Raw genomic sequence first — 21,307 nt, forward strand, 5'->3', positions numbered from 1 at the left:
GGTGTAACGACCCAACTTTCCGGACTAAGCTGAGGTCACTACTCAATACTAAGACTCGATCACAAACACAAAACTCATAAAGGACCGGTTACGATTCATTAAAAACGTTAGAAATTATACAAAAGCAGTTTCGGGCCCTAGTTTAAATCACAGTCACGAGAGTTTCAAATACAATACTCAAGTCATCAAACTCAAAATCACAAAACCAAATATTCTAACAAAATATATCAGCGGAAGCATAAAGAAAACCAGACGCGTCCATATGGCCTTCACGCATCCTTCCTGCCTCTCGCCGGTCTGCCTCTCGCTGTACCCTTACCTGAAAAGTTAAAGAAGAGAAAGGGTGAGTATAAAATATACTCAGTAAGGGACCCACTACTGGGCCCGTTAGGGAACAACAGTTAACTTCCTATTCAGGGGTACCCTACATAATAGTCTAGTGGTTCCATAGAACGCACACATCAGTCTCGTGATCCCGAAGGATGCACATATCAGTCTAGTGATCCCGAAAGATACACCTATCAGTCTAGTGATCCTGAGGGATGCACATATCAGTCTAGTGATCCCGAAGGATGCACGTATCAGTCTAGTGATCCCGAAGGATGCACGTATCAGTCTAGTGATCCCGAAGGATACACCTATCCGTAAGGTACACTACTCCATAGATGAAGCTAACCGTTACCCCTCAGTCCATACGAAACCGTCTACAACAGTCATACCCCAACAACATTCATATTACAATTTCGCTATAGGCTTCGCCAGTTAGATAGTATAGGTTTAAACAACTACATCCTCAGTTGCTATTCAATCAGAATCGGACTCACAGTCCTTCCACGACAAAACTCCATGATCAATGTCCAGATAAAAGACTACCACATACTAACCGTAAGACTTTAAAGTCCATCGACATACAATTCCAATCCAGAACGTAGCCTATTAACATAACTACAATATACCGAACATCCGGGCATCGGTGTCTATCCGTAAACAACTCCTTACACCCGATGGTACACAAGCTACAACTAGCGGTCACGTTACCTTTACATCAGACAAGAGCATAGCAACGATACTTAAAAGTCAAACATACATCCATTTATTCAGTACAGTTACTAACGTGTAATCCCCTGTGGATTACTACGTTTCCAGCCTCGATCCGAGGTCTAGTAGTAGGAAAACCCTTACCTTACACTTGGTTATGCCCCTCGATCGAGTCCACACTCAACAGATCCATCTAAACGAAATCAAAAGGGTTTAAACGACGACACTAATAAAAGTCACCTTTTTAAATCATTCGAGACAAAAAACATCGGCTTACCCGAGTAAAGGGAGCTATACCCAAATGAACTTGCCGTGGGACCTAAGAACTTGAGTGTCAAATCCCTACTACCTCCAAGGAACGAAAGATAGGACTCAGTCTTACTCTAATATTCAAACCCAAAACGGTTATAGCAACATTGGGTAAATTACCAAAATGATCCTTACCGAAAACTCACCGTGACCCGAAGTGGAGGGAGAAAATATGGCTTAAGTGGCTCGGCTCGGCTTGGCTCACCCTCGGCTCGGCTCGGCTCGGCTCAGCTCACCCTCGGCTCGCGGCTTGCGGCTCGCGGCTCAACTCGGCTTGACTCGGCTCGACTCGTGGCTCGGCTCGCGGCTTGACTCGGCTTGCGGCTCGGCTCGGCTTGCGGCTCACGGCTCGGCTAAGATTCACGAATCGGGTCGCTTTGGATGAGGGTTCTCGGGTCGACTTGCAAGATGGGAAATCTGCGACTGTTAGAGGTTCGCCGTCGGCTACTCGGCGAACGACGCGGCGGATGGCGGCTGGACGTTGGCAGACGTGATCAGACGAAGGACGTACGGCGGCGTCTGGTTACGTGAGACCAAGAGGGAGGTCGAGAAAAGACGGGACCGCAGCGGACGAACGTTGAAGCTGAAGAAGTTGCCGACGATGGAGACGGAAGTGGAGACGGAAACGCGACGGAGGAGAAGAGACGAAGTCGGCCGGCGGTATTCGTCGGGTGAAGAACGGAGAGGGAGAAGGCGCTGAAATGGGCGGCGGCGGCGCGAGGAAGAAGAAATGGACGGACAGGGAGGGGGTGTCGCGCGCTTAGGGTTTCTTTTTAAAAATTTATTATATATATATATATATTAAATAATAATATTAATTAAAAATAAAATATTAATATTAAATAATTAAAATAATATTAAAATAATAATATTAATATTAATATTAAATAACAATAAAAGTGTTAATATTAAATTATAATGATAATAATAAATAATAATGATAATAATATAATTAATACTATATTATTATTTTATCGTTTTACAAAATTTTAAAATCCCGAAAAAATTCACATAAAATGATAAAATTTTACCTCGAAAATTCGGGGCATTACATGTGGTGGTCCCTGTTGTGCACGAATTAATTCTTTTATCATCTTTTTCATGCTTTCCACTTATGAAGCTAACGCTTGATGTTTCTGTCTTGTACTTCAATCCGTTCCATAACTTCATGAAGTTTAGCTTGTAATTCAATCTCTTTTTCTGTGGACTGCGAACAAGATGTCGACGAACTGCTTGCACTCGCAGTTCTGCGAGCCTTCGGCTTGGGTCCCCAACCAAGGCCTTTTGAGTAGCCTAGTCGTCTACCCAACACCTGATCGCATATCTCATCCTCAGAGAGTGGCTGACTACCTTCTAGGGTAGGCTGGGATTGGAGTTCCAGCATTTGATTCTGCAACAAATTTGAAAACTATGTTAGGTAACGTGCAAAAATATATAATGAAAGTGGATAATTAATAAGGGCATAACTTACATGCGCATCCTCGGCGGCCTGCGACATGAACGTCCCAGCTCGAACGTGTGTTTTCCGAAACAACTCCACACGATCGATCGGCTCCTCATTTCTCTCAGCGAGCTTGTACTGTCGTTGTAGAAACGACTTGGACCTGCTACTATGATTGTAAGGTTGTTTCTGTCTAGCAGCCTTATTCGTCTGTGATTGCTTCTGCATTAAAACAATTATATTGTTTACTTGTTTATTTCTTATACATATTAAAACTTGTTATTATAATTAATCATGACAAATACCTAGAATGCACGGCTGATATAGTGGTCGCAGAGGAAGTGTCAATCCTCATCACGTCCAACCAATGCGTTTGGTGGGTTGGCACGAGCCTCCTCCGGGTCGCTGTAATTTTTTAAATGTCTGTGACAGTCGGCCCAAAACTCTTTAAAGGTCGTGAGCATCTGATGCTCAATAAACCTGTTCATTGCTTGATCATTGAAATCAAGCATAAACAATCGCTACACATTACAAACATAACACATTAAACTGGTTAAAGTTAGATATGTTTCAAATGAAATCATATATAAATGTGTAGTGTACTTAATTATCTGGAGGTCGCCCTTGACGACCTCAATGTATTCTCTTCCAACGTCCGCCCACTTAAGACAGCGGACGGGAAATGTCCTTCGCACGCACACGCCTATCGCCTGGCTGAAGCGAACGACGTGTGGGGAAATAAGCTTCTCTGTTCTAGGGGCGATCGTCATCGGAATGCGCCCATTAATTGCAACGTGGCGCTCTAACTCCAAGAATCGAAACTGCACACGTCTCCTAGGAGTCGGAGTCGCATGTTGTTGAGAAGAAGACCCTGCTCAATAAATCGATAATAACATATAAAGTTAGAAAAAAGAACATGAAATAATTGTATAAGTTAAAATGAAGAAAATTCTTAGACTCATCAGTATTATCGCCCACAGATGACAACCCTCCCGCGATGTTATCTAAATTGTCCTCAAACTCGAGGAACATATCGTCCATCTCCATAAAATTATTACGTGGATATGACATATATAATGGCTGTGGACATAGAAAACAAACATTCAATAAGCAAATACGAACACATAGCTAGAATCAAAATATATAAACTAGATAAATATGTGGGTACGTGGTTTGTCACTATAATTCGTCATCGCTTGCATGTGATAAGCGTTCATTCACATCGTCGATGAAGTCGTCAGTGACATGACGCACAACCGGTCTTTCAACGATTGTGAGATCAACGTCATTTCTGCATAGAGTGTCATCCTCGATGTGGTCATCCACTTGATGGCTTACAACGGCTTCTAGTATATTAATATGGTCATTCTAAACATCCTCCACTTCTGGCATGTCCTATATATGCTTATTTTGGATGACTTGCACAACTTTCCAATTACTACCATTTTTTGGATCATCTACGTAAAAAACTTGATGTGCTTGAGTTGCAAGAATTACAGGTTCCTCCGCGTACCAAAAACGGGATGTGTTAAGAGATTTGTACCCTACTTCAACGTGTGTTCTTTGACTTTTGTTTACGTCGATGTCATACCACCGACACTTAAATAGCCATACATTTCTTCCCAATGGATATTGTACGTGCAACACATCGTCTAGAACACCGTAGAAATTATTGTGGCTAGTTCCACTTGCATCGCTTTCACCAATGACCATTATTCCACTGTTTTGAGTAGTACGTCGGGAATCAAGTTCAATAGTGTGAAATATTACACCACTTACGATGCATCCATTGTAACAACAAACGTCAAAGGATGGTCCCATCGCTAGTGAGAAGAAATCATCAGATAGGTTTGCAGACTCACACAATTCTAACACCTGAAATGAATATGACAATCATTATAGACTTCTCACGTGCTTAAATATGTTAGTTCTTACATGTCACACTTAAATTTGTTATATACTTATGCTCGAAACCATTCAGGGAATGCCCGTTCATGTATTTTATATAAATTCATAGAATTTTGAGCATGTCGACGTTGTAGCCTCAAATGTTTCCTAATAGGGATGAGTTTAATTTCTGTAAGAACAATATATAACAAATATTTAAAAATTACGAAGATAAGGAATATGCTTACTTGCGATACTCCGATATTTTGTCAGCATTGTTCAGTATGTACCAATGGAAGCGTCGTTTCTCTTCCTGTGATATAGCACGAACACTTAATGTACCTAAAGGTCGTACTTTCTGCTTGAAAATTTCAAAGTCACCAATTACCTCATCCTCTACAATGGTATCATCATTTCACTCATCTTTTGCGAATCGAGTCTCTATACCACGTAGGTAATGTGAACAAAAGGTGCTTGATTCATTCATGACATAGGCTTCTGCAATTGACCCCTCAAGACGTGCTTTGTTCCTAACATACTGCTTTAACGTGCATAGACTTCTTTCAATCGGATACATCCAACTGTAAGAAATCAGACCAGTAATCTTCGTTTCATATGGTAAGTGATCGGCAAGGTGTACCATAACGCTAAAGAAGACAAGTGGAAATATTCTTTCCAACTTACAAAGTATGATTATGATATCTGCTTGCAATCTGTCTAGATCACTTACTCTTATCGTTCTGGCGCACAAGTCACGAAAAAATTACATAATGCGGTTATAGCAGTGTATACGTTCTTCGATAAGAATGCTCGAATACCAATTGATAGCAGTCGATGTAATAAAACATGACAATCATGCGTTTTTAGTTCTGATATTTTCCCCTCCCTTCATGCACACATCTCAATATATTAGAAAGAAATCCATCGAAAAACTTAACTGATTTCAGAAACTTGCAAAACTCTACTCGTTCACTGCTAGTCAACGTGTAGCTCCATGTGGCTTCACCAATCGGTTACCCACTTCTACAAGATGTAAATCCTTTCTTATCTTCAGATCTTGTAGATCCAACCGAGCATTCGTGGTACTCTTCGTTTTCCCTTCGATGTTAAATATCGTACCAAGCAAATTGTCACAAATATTCTTCTCAATGTGCATTACATCAAGTTTGTGACGTAACAGTAGTCTCGACCAGTAAAGAAGATCGAAGAAAATACTTTTCTTCGTCCAATTAAAAGCTCTTTCTTTTTTTATCCTGTATTGAAGGATGTTTACTCATAACTAGAAACTCCAACTGATCTAGTTGTTCTAATATTTCATGCCCATTCATCACCACTGGAGGAGCCTTACGCTCTACCTTTCCATCATGTAGCCTACTTTTATGCCACACGTGATTCTGTGGAAGATAGCGTCTATGTCCCATGAAAGATATTCTACCTCGTATCCCGAAGGACGATCTATCACCCATGCATATAGGACATGCCTGATACCCCTTCGTACTCCACCCTGATAGGTCACCATACGCCGGAAAGTCATTAATCGTTCACAACGAGGGTATGTATAGCTGAAAGAATTGACCTGTAAGAGATTCATACGTACGCACCCTAAAAGTCCATAACTCTTTCAATTCCTCAATCAATGGTTGAAGATACACATCAATTTCCCTACCAGGAGATTTAGGATCGGGTATGAGCAATGACATAAAGAAAATTTTCTCTTTCAAGCATTTTCATAGGGGAAAATTGTAAGGAAGTAACACATCTGGCCACATACTGTACGAGGTACTCATTTGACCAAATGGGTTAAACCCATCTGAAGCCAAGCCCAAATGCACGTTCCGTGGATCAGAAGCAAAATCAGGAAATTCAGAATCAAAGTGCTTCCACCCCTCTGCATCAGCTGGATGTCTCAAGACATCATCTGTTTCAACACATTTATCCCTATGTCATCTCATGTCAGCAGACCCTTCCTACGATACAAACAAGCGTTGTAATCTAGGTACCAAAGGAAAGTGGCGCAATACCGTATGCAAAAAAAATTTCCCTCTATTATGATTAACCTTGTACCTAGCCTCACCACATGTAGGACAATGTTGCAAATCAGCAAACTCTTTCCAATACAATACAGACTCATACTTGCACGCGTGTATAGTCTCGTATCCCAAGCCCAAATCACGAAGTTTTCGTTTTGCTTCATAAAATGAACTAAGAATAGTACTACTACACATTGAAAACGCTGCTCTTAAGAGTTCTAATAACATGTCGAATGACTTGTTACTCCAACCATTTAGAACTTTCACATGCATCAACTTAACCAAAAAATTTAGCGACAAAAATTCAGAACAACCAGGGTACAACTCATTACGTGCTTGATTCAATAAGTCTTGAAATATATTATTTGTTCTATCTTCATCTATATCTACCCCAACATTCATCGGCATTTCATCTTCCAAACGAAATTCCTCTATTTCCTGTTCATGTTCAATAGGGGCTTGTAAATCATTTAGCATACCAAAGATTTCACCTTCTTCATTAAATTGCCTACGACTAGTTCCTTCATTAAAAGGATTACTACTAGTTGTTCCTTTCTCAAAGTTTTCTGTACCTCTAAAGCTTAATGACTCTCCATGATACACTCATTCTGTGTAGTAAGGAGATATTCCAATAGTAAGTAGATGTCGTTCGACGCTCTCTAATGAGCTCCAATTTAAATTCAAACATCTCTTGCATGGACACCTTAATCGTCCGTAGGCATCAACGTAAAACTTGGCAAATTCTAAAAATTGGGTCACTCCATGTCTATACTCAAGGGAGAACTTATTTCTAAGTTTCATCCAACCCTTATCCATCGTTTAAGTCCCTAAAACATAAATAGATTTGATTAGAAACATATCTCTCTCACTCTCTCACATCCATAACTTACTCCCCTGAATTTTCACTATTTTTCAATAACTAACTTCAAACTATAGAGGCTACCATAACTGCAGGATAGCCAACACAACCTAATTATTAACAACAAAATATTTCAAAATCTTCGCATCCTACAAACCCCTCCAAACTACAGAGGCTACCATAACTGCAGGATAGCCAACACAACCTAATTATTAACAACAAAATACTTCAAAATCTTCGCATCCAACAAACCCCTCCAAACTACAGAGGCTACCATAACTGCAGGATAGCCAACACAATCTAATTATTAACAACAAAATACTTCAAGCTATTTCAACTATAAACCCCCCTCCCAATTCAATTTTCAATTTAACTAAATTTTCAATTTAACTATAAATCCCCTCCCCCCAATTCAATTTTCAATTTAACTATAAACCGTCCCCCATTCAATTTTCAATTTAACTATAAGCACCCCCCCTCAATTCAATTTTCGATTTAACTATAAATAACCATAAACCCTAAACCATTCAAATTTCAATTTAACTATATTAACCCTTCCAATTCAATTTTGAAATTAACTATTAATCATAAACCCTAAACCCTTCAAATTTAAATTCAACCACAAATTACACACATTTTATACAAAAATACATTTAACAAACAAAAATCTATTCCAAAAGAAAATCCTAAAACAATTTTCCTAAAAGAAACCCTAAAACATAAATTTAAACTAAACAAATTTTATTTTTCCACTTACCTAAAGTGGCAGACGGCGGCGACGGAAACACTTCGATCTCCTCTCTTTTTCCCTCTCGACTTTGACGATCTCTTCTCTTTTCCCCTCTCGGTTTCAGTTCTGTATTTTACAGAACTGAAACGATTATAAAGGGGATTTTCCGACGGAGTGCCGCAGCGTCGGGAAAAAGGTAATTCTCGATGCTCATTAAATGGTTTTCCCGACGCATTACCGTACGTCTGGAAAACCCCTTATTTCTGACGTTATTCCTGATGCACTGTGCACGACGTCGGAAATAATGTGTTTTTTAAATTAATTTGGCCTTTTCCCGAGCCGCGTGGCCGACGCGTATTTGATGCGTCGGGAAAAAGTGTATTCCTGACGCCTTTCCCGGCGTAGTGTCATAACATTGGGAATACACTTATTCCCGATGTTCTTTATGCCAACACTTTTTTGGCGTCAAAAATTCTTTGTTTTCTTGTAGTGTGTCCCTATAAATTTATGAGAGCTTAAACTTATTTCTATTGTAAGCGCTCGTTATTCTAATTTAACATGCATTATTCTAACCAACTCAGTATTGAACCTATTGAATGTCAATTAAACGCATGAAAATTAGGCATTATCCACTTGAGGATCTCTAGAACTTAATTCTATTGGGAAATTCAATACTCCATGTTTAATCGTATTGGGTTAGAATAATTAGAACCTTTAGATAATTTAATTGGATTTTCCAATTTAAATTGGTTAGATGAAGATTGCAGATAAATAAACAATGATATCTCAATGAATGAATTTTTTGGTTAAGAGAGAAATCATTATAGCCCAAGCTAGATTCTTTAACATTGAATTTTTACCTATCTCTTTGTTTGATGCAAGTTACTTTCTTGCCAACAATTTCTACGAAAACTCTCATGTATGATTTGGAGTTGCTACTAAGATGCTTAGTAGTAGGTGAATTCAGTTATTTATTCGACAAGGGTTTGGACGACGAAACACACAAGCCAAATTGGCACCATTAAGAAGAGCTGCGCTCAGATTTTTCTCCTTATATTTGTATTTAGGTTCAAGTTTCATTTGCACAATATGGTAAATATTCATTCTGATAGGTATATATATATATATATGCAGGTAATTAAATCTCTCTATATCTCGTTATTGTTATTTGTTTAGTCAAACAACATCCTCTATAAACATTTTTCGAGAACGGTTACCTTTTTCTCCTTTGTAGACAGTGGCGTATCCAAAAATTTTGTATAGGGAAGACACTATATAATAAACACACTAAACAATGTAAAAACAAATATTAATAGCTTCAAACATTAATTAATTTAATACGTATTACAATTGTTCTCTATGAGTTTTCATGTTTTGAAATCGATTCATGATAAGTTTATTATCTAACTTATCCAATAAATGTTGTTCAATATAAGCTATAAGACAATCATTCATCCATTGATCTCCCATTCGATTGCACAGTCAAGTCTTCGCAATATTCATAGCAGAAAATGTTCTCTCTATAGTAGCTATTGCAACCGGTAAAATCAACGCTAATGTGAGCAACCAATAAACTAATAGGTAGACCTTATCTCTTTTCGTAATGACCATTTTTACTGTAAGATCACCAATGCTTTGTAGTTCAATAAACTCTGAACGCATATTAATAATGTAATTTTGAAGTTAATCTTCAAGCATAAAGAGTTTAATAGCTGAAAAGTCTCTTCGATAAAACTGAGAAAGTCAACTAAGTTTTTGTCTATCAAAAGTAGCAAATGAATTACTTGGATTCAAACAAGTCATAGAGAGAAGCAATTCAGTACTTGATTCAGTAAAATGGTTGTTCAACTCTTGGAGTTGCATATCAATGACAGTATAGAAGACTTCAACACGATAATGATGCAAATTTGTAATTGGTTGAGATTTTTGACTTTTTCGTCCTCGAACTAAAAACATAGCATCCATTTTAAGAACTTCAATATCATGACTACTGCAAAAATAAGAAACTCTTTCCAATAATCAATCCCAACCAGATTCTCTCATTGCTTACAGTCTACCTTTACAAATGTTGACTACATTCATTGCATTCACAATATCCTGATCTTTTCTTTGTAAGACTTGAGAGAAGTCATTTGTGATTCCCAATATATTTTTCATGAGATGCATATTGAAAACAAAGTCAAATGACATGATTGAATTCATTAGAATCTGTGCTTCGTATTTTTGTTCTGAATTTGATCCATTATCCACAATTGTCTCAAGCACATCAAATATTGAAGAGAAGATTGTAACTAAACTCGTTAAAGTGTTGTAATGTGATCCCCCATCGAGTATCTCCTAGTCTTTTAATCATTATCTCTTGATTTAATCCTTGTCCACTTGATATTTCACCATTATTTAAAGCTTCAAAAATTTTCATGCTATGTTTCTCTCCTAGAATATCTCGACGTTTTGCTGATGCTCCAATAACATTTACTACATTTGTAGCAATAAAGAAAAGACCGGCAGTTTTCACATAATTTTTTGCAGTATTTACAAGAGCTAATTGAAGTTGATGAGCAAAACAATGAATGTAAAAAAGCACATTCATTTTCTTTCAAAATAAGTGCTTTCAAGCCATGGAACTCACCTTTCATATTACTTGCTCCATCATATCTTTGTTCTCGCAAATTATCAATACTTAACCCATGTTGAGAGAAAAACCATCAATAGCTTCCTTAAGTGATAGGGCACTTGTATTATTGACATGGATGATTCTAATAAATCGTTCAATCACATGACCTTCATCCACATATCGTAATACAACTGACATTTGCTCCGTTGAAGATATATCTTTTGATTCGTCTATCAAGATAGAAAATTGTTTGTCACTCACATCTCTTTTTGATTCGTCATAACTGTATTAATAATTTTTGTTGTAATGCAGTTTACTATATCTTTTTGAATATCAGGTGCAATCAATTTCAAATTATTTGGAGCATTTTCAATGTCATGGCTTCAATATCCTTGTTATGGTTGCACAACCATCGCAATAGTTCAAGAAAGTTACCTTGATTCTTTGAATCATCAGTCTCATCATGTCCATGAAATGCAAGACCTTGCCGTAACAAAAATCGAGTACAATCAATTGATGCATCTAATCGAGTTCGATACTCAGCTCGTACTTGGATAGACATCCTATTTAAAAAAGTCTCGATATGTTGATTCTTCACTAACAAAACATTCCCCTCCTAATTCTTCACTTACTTCTGGTTTGAACAAGTAGCAACATAAACAAAATGCAGCATCCTTAGAAATATTATATTCTAACCAATTGGAATATTCTTTAAACCAAGCTGGATTAAATCGTCTTGACTTTGCCCCAAACTTCTTGAATGGAAAAATATGATTTCAAGGTTGACAATGACCTTTTTGTAGATATGCTCTACAAACTTGATCTTGAATATTATAATTATATTCAGAAATTCTAGTTCTTAGACCAAGATCTACAAGTAGTTCTCCTAAATTGATTTCTTTATAAGATCTATCAGAATCAAGACTATGTATCTTTTTTACGGATGATTACTCTATAGTTTCTATTGTTGTTTTTCTTTTAAAATATTTCTCCATATTGATATGTTAACTCTACAAAATTAGTATTAAACAATAAGTATTATGGTTTATCACATAGATTGAAAAGTATTAAAACTAAAAATATTAAGAAGAATTTGAACTTACCGGTAAATTGATATGGTACTATATTCTAACGATGAATGAAAAAAATTTATCTTCTAGCCTTTAATTCTAAAATAAAATAAAATAAATATATACTTAAGTAATGTAAATGTGAATTTAAAAATTACATAAAAAAATTAAAATAAAAAAGAAAGAATAATACCTTTTTCATGGAACATTTTTGAGAGAGTGAAAGTTTAGATCACCGACTTTGTTGTATTTTTTTTTTCTAAATATTTGTTAGATAACAAACGACAGCGGCTAGAAAATAAGTTATGGTTTTATCTTAGTTGGGTTTTTTCCTCTTGTTAATATTGACATTTGGAGAAATAAAATTATTGAGAATTGGAAAGATATTTGATATTTGGGAAAAGAAAATTAATGACGTTTGGAATAAAATATATTTTGTGACAATTTAGGAAAAAATTTGATATTTGAGAAATAAAATTATTGAACTTTGGAAAGATATTTGAAAGGGAAACTTACATAAATGTAACAAAACTGTAAACTATTTACGGCCCGTGTAACAAGCCCATTAAGGCAAATTATTTTTTCAAAATTCCTTATTTGCCCTTAATCTTTTATAACGATCTTTCAAATCTGATTTTCTTCTTCTTTTCGATTTTTTCACGATCGTCATTTTTAAGTTATTCATCTCGTCTTTTATATATCTTTCATCTTGATCATTCGAGCTATTTCGAGTTTTGTAATTTTCGACAACATTTGCTTTGATATTCATTATCTTCGATAACATCGTTTCTCTTCTTATCATCTTGGACAATCAAGATCGCATATATTGTTCTGTTGATATCATCTAAGTTATTTTGGTTTCGGTGAGTATTCTAAATATCCTTTTTCTTTGAACTATTTAGTTGATTATAAAATTTCGTTCAGAATTATATATTTCAGCGTGAAGATAGAATGTTTAGCATATGTAGGTATTACTGTAAGACATCCTGTATTTGGTTATGAAGATCGTTGAAGGTTTTGATTACTGTTTACATTGATTTAAGAATTTATATTTCAGTATGAATGTCGTTTGAGTTTTTTGTTGTTTGTAAGAATTTAAGATTTTTTATTTCGTTTTTAACTTTTAAAAATCACTGTAAGATGTGTACATCATTATGAAGATCGATAGTTTGAAGTTTTCAGGATAATTTTCATTGAATTACTTGATCGTTTACCTTTACCAACATAATCGTTTAACAATATACAGACGATTGTTTTGTTATATGAACACAATCGTTCATCTTTACGAACACGAAAATTTTCAATATTTTGTATGATCCGCATCTTTAAACGATTTTGTATCAAATTCAATACGATTGTTTAAATGATCAGCGTCTAAAAGCGATCGTGTATCAATTTTAATAAGATGGTTTAAACGATCAATATCTTTAAACAATCGTGTATCAAATTGGATATGATGGTTTAAACGATCAGTGTCTTTAAACGATCGTTTAATTTATTATATACGATTGTGTATTGGTGTTAAACAATCGTTTAGTATTTATTAACTTCTTTGCACGATGGTTTAAACGATCATTGTCTTTAAATGATCGTTTAATTTATTATGTACGATCATGTATTGGTGTTAAACGATCGTTTAATATTTATTAACTTCTTTGCACGATCGTTTAGTATTCTCTTATTACATCTAAATACTTAATTATATTTTATTTTTTTTTAGATTAGAATGTTTATTCCTATTGTTGTTTTTTATGGAGGTCAATGGAATGGCTGCAATGTTTATGAGAATTACTCAGTGTCCGGAATTTTGGTAGATATGTGAGTCAGCTTTAATTCTTTGGTTGCTTTGACATGTGAACAACTTGAATTGGATGAATCAGTAGAATTATCTGTTTTACTTGATTTTGATAAAAGTAATGTTCAAACTGTGGTGCCGATAAAGAAGCACAATGATGTTGCTTGGTATTTAGTTTTTATTAAAAATGCAACTAGTAGACATCCATTAGTTGTCCATGTAAGTGTTAATTGTTTGGGAACGTCTTTTTCATCTAGTAGTGTACGGGAGAATGTTGGTATGTCACTGAATATAGGTTTTTCTTCTTCTGTTTCAAATGATGAAGTTATAAGAGACATCTCTTATTATTCTGATTTGAAGGAAAAAAGTTTATTTGAAAGTAAAGAAATGCTTTTAAAGTATTTTTGCATAATAGCAGTGAAGAACAACTTTCAATTTAGGACTACAGTATCAAATTTGAAGTCTCTTAAATTTAGATGTCAGCAATAAGGCTGCAAATGGTATGTAAGGGCATCTCGTTATAAGAAAAGTGATTTGTGAATGCTATGAAAATACACTTCTGACCATGATTGTTAATTGAGTACTGCCCAAAGTTATCACAAGCAAGCTTCTTCAACAGTAATTGACAATTGTTTGATAGATGATTTTAGATTCATGTCTACTGATCGTTCAATTCCTAAAGAGATTGTGCATAAGGCTCGTACAAATCTTGAAGTTAATATCAGTTACCAGGAAGCTTTGAGGGCAAAAAAAACATATGGTAAAGATATTACATGGTGATACAGTTGAATCGTATGCATTGATTCCAAGATTCTTTGATAAATTAGTTGAATCTAACCCAGGTATGATTATTTTTTTATATCAAATTTAAATTGATTTGCAGATAGATGTGGATAAACTAATATCACAGGCTATCTAGATAGACCAATATTGGCATGTTTGATATTCTTTATGTTCTTTTTTGTTTGTGCTGATAGAAATATGTTTTTAATTATTATAGGTACATACACTGCTTTAGAAATGGATGATAGTGGTCATTTCAAGTTTCGTTTTATGGCTTTTGGTGCATCAATTGAGGGGTGGAAATATTGTAGACCTATTATTTCTGTTGATGGGACATTTTTTAAGTGTAAGTTTGGTGGCATCTTATTAACAGCCTCCTCACAAGATGGTAACAATCAAATCTTCCCTCTTGCTTTTGCCACTATAGATTCTGAAAATGATCCATCATAGACATGGTTTTTTTTAGAAGATACGAAGTAGTTTTCAAGAGCAGGCTAATTTAGTCATTTTTTCTTATAGGCATCTTAGCATCCCCAAAGGAGTTTTAAGAGTGTTTCCTGATGTTGAGTACTATGTGTGCACAAAACATCTTTTAAGTAACTTGAAAGTCCATTTTAAGAATCCACTACTTGATAAGTATTTCTTTAGCTGTGCTTATGCCTACACTGTTAAAGAATTTGATTACCACATGAGATGCATGGAGTCTGTTTGTTTAAATATTAGAGATTATCTTAGCAGTGTTGGTTTTAAGAAGTGGTCTCGGACATATTCACGTAGAATAAGGTATAGAATGATGACATCAAATTGTGCAGAAAGTGTAAATTCAGTGTTTAAAGATCTTAGAGAACTAACTGCGGTAACGATGCTTTGTTCAATTAGGTATGTATTGCAAAAGTGGTTTTATGAACGAAGTAAAGCTGCTTCTACAATGAAGAGTCATTTGACTTCTTGGACTGAGAATATTCTACGTTTAGAACATGAAAAGTCGAGAAGATTATTAGTAAGATTTTTTATCCTTTTTTTTTTATCTCGAACAATTAGAGATAGATTGCTATCTTTGTCTATCCAATAGATAAAGATAGCAATTTATCTGTTCCTGTCTTAGATAGCCACTGATAGATTAATATCTATATATATCGAATGTATACAAAGATTGAAATCTATTTCTTCTTATGTTATTAATTGTCCTTATTTGTGTTATGTATTAGGTTGATCCAATAAGTACAACTAAATACCAAGTAACAGATGAAAATCAACAGTTTATTGTGAAGTTAAATGTGGGATGTTGTAGTTGCCGAGTATGGGATGTTGAAGAAATTCCTTATGCATATGCTCTTGTTGTTCTACGAATGCTTAATTTAGATACCTATTCTTATGTATCTGAGTTTTATTATAGAGAAACACTATCAGCAACATACAATGGTTGTATTCAACCTGTTGGATCTCATTTTGATTGGAGAGCTGTAGATTTTGTCATGAAAATATTACCTCCAGTCTTTAAACGGCAGGCTGGAGAACCAAGAAAACAAAGAATTCCATCTATTGGGGAATTTAATAGTTCAACTCGATGTTCTAATTGTAATCGTAAAGGACATAATAGTAGGACTTGTAAGCAAGACAAGGTCTGAACAATTAATGAAAATGTGTACTATCTTTCTTTCATTATTATGTATACACGTTTGATATTAAATTTGATGGAGAGTTGATATTGTTTAGACATTAGATATATAAACGATCGTTTAATATTTTTTATGTTTATTAAGAAGATCTTTTAGACTTTACTAAACGATCTCTTAAAGATATATGCACAATCTTTTACATGAGTGTGATACATATAAACGATCACTTAATATTCTTAACCTGTACGTTTAGGAAATCGCTTAATATTCTTTTAGATATTAGTGTGGTTTATATAAATGATCGCTTAATACTTTTTATGTTTATTAAGAAGATCGTTTAGACTTTACTAAACGATCGCTAAAAGATACATGCGCGATGAGTATTTCTCTACACGAATATTTTTGTATTTTTATACAATTGTTTTGTCACTACAAGAGACGAGGGTACTCTCGACGCACAAAAACGTCAGGGAAAGTGAAAAAACGTCTAAATATGCCAACGTTTTTTACGACGTCAAAAATAACGTCGGGAGAAATGAGTCGGGAGAGGCATTCCCGACGCCGTACCAACATGGCGTTGGGAATGCCTCTACCGATGCAATGACATGCGTCGGCCAAAGTGGCGTCGAGAGTTCCTCTGCCGACAGACCTTATGCCGACGCATGAAGCGATGTCGAAAATGCCTCTTTCAAAGTTTTTTTTGACGTCTTTTGTGCGTCGGGAATTCCTTTTTATATATTTTTTTTAAATATGTAATTTTTAATTTTTTTCTCTAAAATATTTTGCTCAAACATTCACGACGACATTCGGATTGCTCAAATATTTTTCCCGATGTTTTGGATTAAATTAAAACAAATTCAATATAACTTAATAAATTAAGAAATACAAACACAAATTAAAAAAACTGATTTAAAGTTAATAATACGAATAAGTTCAAAAAATATTAGTAAGTTTAATACAAAAAATGTAGTTCTCATAATACAAAAAAACGCAAACATAACAAAAAGTCTCCCAACGAGGCGCGTACGCGTCATTCTACACCTTCGGTCATACAATAAGCTATTCAACAGAAACAAGCTACTATAACTGCAGGATAGCCAAAACAAATCTTAACACACATATTACATTTTCAATTCAAAACATAAACCCCCTTCAAATTTGAATGCAACCATAACCCCCCTCCCCCAAATTCAAATTTGAATTCAACCATAACCCCCTACAAAAATTTCAATTTAGCTAGTAACCCCCCTTCAAATTTCAATTTAGCTAGTAAGCCCCCCTTCAAATTTCAATTCAACTATAACCCACCCCCCCCCCCCCCAATTCAAATTTCAATTTAACTATAACACCCTCCCCCTTCCAATTTAATTTTCAATTTAACTATAAATCTTAAACCCTAAACCCTTCAAATTTCAATTCAACCACAAATTACACATTCTATACAAAAATACATTTAACAAACAAAAATCTATTCCAAAACAAAATCCTAAAACAATTTTCTTAAAAAAAAACCCTAAAACTTATATTTAAACTAAACAAACTTTATGTTTAAACTTACCTAAGGTGGCAAACGGGGGCAAAACGGCGACGGATGGTAGGGCCGACAACGACGATGAAACGAATGGCGACGAATCTTTGTTTCTCTCTTCTCCCTTTCCCTTTTGTTTTCAGTTCTGGGGTAAAACAGAATTGAAATATTTTCGTGCGGCGTCGATAGAACCCCTTATTTCTAACGTCGTTCCCGACGCACTGTTCATGGCGTCGAGAATAAGGTGTATTTTAAATTTAATTTGGCCTTATTCCCAATGCCGTTTGGCCGACGCGTGCTTGACGCATCGGGAATATCCTTTTTCTCGACGCCACTCCCAATGCATTGTGCGTGGCTTCAAGAATAGGGTTTTCTCTGATGCAGCTTTCACGACTCGTCTGTTCGGCGTTGGGAATATCCTTATTCCCGACGTTCTTTGTGTCGAGGTCCTTTTTGGCGTCAGAAAAGCCCCGATTTCTTGTAGTGTGCAATATGTATCTAAATGAATACAAACATTAACTTAAAAGTACAAGAACCAAATATATATTTATTTACCAAAAGTATTTATTTGCCCAAAGTTCCAGTACATACTGTTGTCTAAAGAGTTTCATGTTTTGCACAGTTAAACAATCATGGTTAGCATTTGTTACAAGGCATTCAATAAATTTAGAACAGAAAATGCCACAATCCAATGAACGCCCTTTTTGAAATGTGGTATTCGATCTGAGTACTGGCCAAGGGCTATATTTGAATCGTTTTGAATGGAGGATCACTCCAATTACAATTGTGAGTGAGGCGATGCATCGTGCAGGCATTTCAAGAGCTTGATCAACAAGTTTCTTCTCAACATAATTTGGCATCGAGTCGACACGTAGATCTTGCATGTCCTCATATTAGCTGCAACAGCCAACCAGTGTTCTCTTATGTTGATGCAGCCAATCACGTAGTTGACATCTCTCCACCCTGGTTTATCTTGAAAATCACCAACAGCTGTGTTGAAATAGTATTCCAAATCTTCTTCTGTCCATAGATTTAAGTGTGTTGTTGTATCTGTTCATTCAGCTTTCTTATTATTTGTTATCAACAGATGAGTATCAAAAAGACGTTGTCAAACTATGCAATGTGGCTTATTGATTCCAGTCTTGGAGAACAAGTAAAAAATATTTAGTCAGAAAATAATTATGTCGTTTAACTTCTATACAAAAAAAATTAAAGAATAAAAAATTACTATAAACGCGGAATCTATTACTCTAAAAGTATACTTGCAAAGTTGCTTGATATGCGACATTTTTTTCTGCAAGTGGGATAATAGAAAATCCATGGTCTACAAAGAAAATTAAACGATCGTTTAGTGAATGAAAGGAGAGTATAAGTAATCGTTTAGAAAATACAAGTGATCTTTTACTTACTAAGTGATCGTGTAATATATATAAACGGTCGTGTGGTTAGATAAAGTATGTTGTACTCAATCGTGTATTTTTATATATATAATAAATTTTGGAAAGAGTACTTACGTCGTCTAGTATCCATGTGTTTTCTTCAAGCTTTTTGAAAAAAAAAATCTTTCTGGTTGTGGAGACTACTTTCCTTTCCTCATGAGTTGTTTTTCTTAATATTTTTCATGCTAAGTATGTCTTCCATAATTTTTAATCCACTTGCCACATGGGATTATATCTATCTACTCTCTGATTTCGACATCTGGGACAAGTATTGTAGGTTCTGATATGATCTCAGTAGATGTTGTTGGTGGATTAACTTGTTGATCTTGATCAGACACCTTTTTATTTACTATTTTACATAGCTTTCTTCTCTTTATTGGTTTTTGTTGTTCATTTGTTTCCTATAATGCACAATGTTGTTAACTAAGGAAAAAATATAAAAAACAATAGTAATTGATGCAAAGTACTTCAGAGTTCTTTTATATACATACCAATATAGATTCTAAATCAATTGTAGAACTTTCTTTCTTCATTACTGGTTCATTTTCAAACAAAGTAGCCGTTTCATCATTTTTTTGAATCTCAACCTATTGTTTTGTTGTTTCTTGGAATGTATAATGTATGATATTAGACAAGTAACAAACTATTAATTTAAAGGACTACACATTTTGTTGTGTATACATACCAATTGAGATTCTATTTTTCAGTTAAGGTAGATTACTGCACATTTCCAATTGTTTGATACTTAGTTACTTGTTCATTTCTTTTTCTTTTTCTATCTCAGCCAAAGTAACTAGTTGATCATTTTTTTTTTGTATTTCCTACAATGCAAAATATTAGGTAAGAAACAAACTCTTAATTCAAAGGACTACACATTTGTTATGTATACATACCAGTTCAGATTCTTCATTTACAATTGAAATTGATGGTGGCACTTCATGAATTTATACATTTTGATCTAATGGAGTCATTGCAGGTTAGTTGAGAGTACTACTTGATGATGGTAGTATCTCACAAAGTGGAACAGGATGGCTCACAAGTGAAAGGGTTGTAATCATTTCTGGCAGGTCTTTTTCTTTCTAACTTTGACTATTCATATTATCTGATAAATTTCTTATAGTCAATAGCAAGTCTACATCCCTGCCATCTATGCTAATATCACTATCTGATTCCTTTTGTTGTTGCCTAACAAAATGAGAAGAAAAAAAAGAATAAGAAGAAATACAGTTACTTATTTAGAATGTAAGCAATTTTCAACAATATAAAGCAGTAAACAATGAATGAAACGTTAACCTTTGGGATTCCTCTTGATGTTCAGTATGTTGTTCTTCAGTATGTTGTTCTTCAACATATGGTTGGTCATTGGTGATCATATCTTCTCTATTCTGATGATCATGATTGTCATTCTGATGTGTATGATCATTCCCTTGATTTTGATTTTGATTCTAATAAACAAATAAAAACAAAAATAAAGTTAAAAAAATGTGTTGTTAAACGATCGTGTATATAAAAGTAAACGATCATGTAACTTTAATAAATGATCGTGTAACTTTGATAGACGATCGTTGAAATGTGATAGGAGATCAGATATTTTAGTTAAACGATCGTTTATTTAAACAACTGATAAACGAAATACTTTCTGAAAACAAATTTTACCTGGACCAATCTCTCGAGCATCTGCTTCATTTCAAACAGCTTCAATGGCTACTTTCTGATTGTGTCATCCATCCTAGAGACTATAGAAGTCAGTGTGGATAAATCCTTATGAACTTCTTTTATTTCGTTTTTCAGTTTCTTGTAGGATTTTGAATGACTTTGTTGTTCTTTGTCATTTGACTTCTTTGATCTGCAACATTTCTTATTGGTGATTGGATGCATTTCAGACTGGTCAGCCACTGTTTGACTTTGTTTTCTTCGGGTGATAGTTATGAAGATGAATCTGATTGTTTCAATGATTAGTTGTTCATTGCATGATAAGGAGTATTGATATCATTGTTGTTAATATCTGGAATGGATTCATCGTCCTCCATTTGCATGTTATCATCCCTTCGAATTCAACTCTCCATGAAAGCTTTCTCTTGGGTTGATAGCTTCAGTTTAGGTTTAAAAACAGTCTGCAATGTTACAATCAAAGAATTGTTAATATAAACAATCAAAGAATTGTT

At 34.9% G+C, this 21,307-nt stretch overlaps 1 pseudogene; it reads right to left on the reverse strand.

The window, feature by feature from the left end:
• Window positions 1-10,560: 10,560 nt before the first annotated feature.
• Window positions 10,561-11,470, reverse strand: LOC127148447 (uncharacterized; annotated as a pseudogene).
• Between the last annotated feature and the right edge of the window lie 9,837 nt (window positions 11,471-21,307).

The sequence above is a fragment of the Cucumis melo genome, chromosome 1 (assembly GCF_025177605.1).
Source record: "Cucumis melo cultivar AY chromosome 1, USDA_Cmelo_AY_1.0, whole genome shotgun sequence".
Classification (NCBI taxonomy): domain Eukaryota; kingdom Viridiplantae; phylum Streptophyta; class Magnoliopsida; order Cucurbitales; family Cucurbitaceae; genus Cucumis; species Cucumis melo.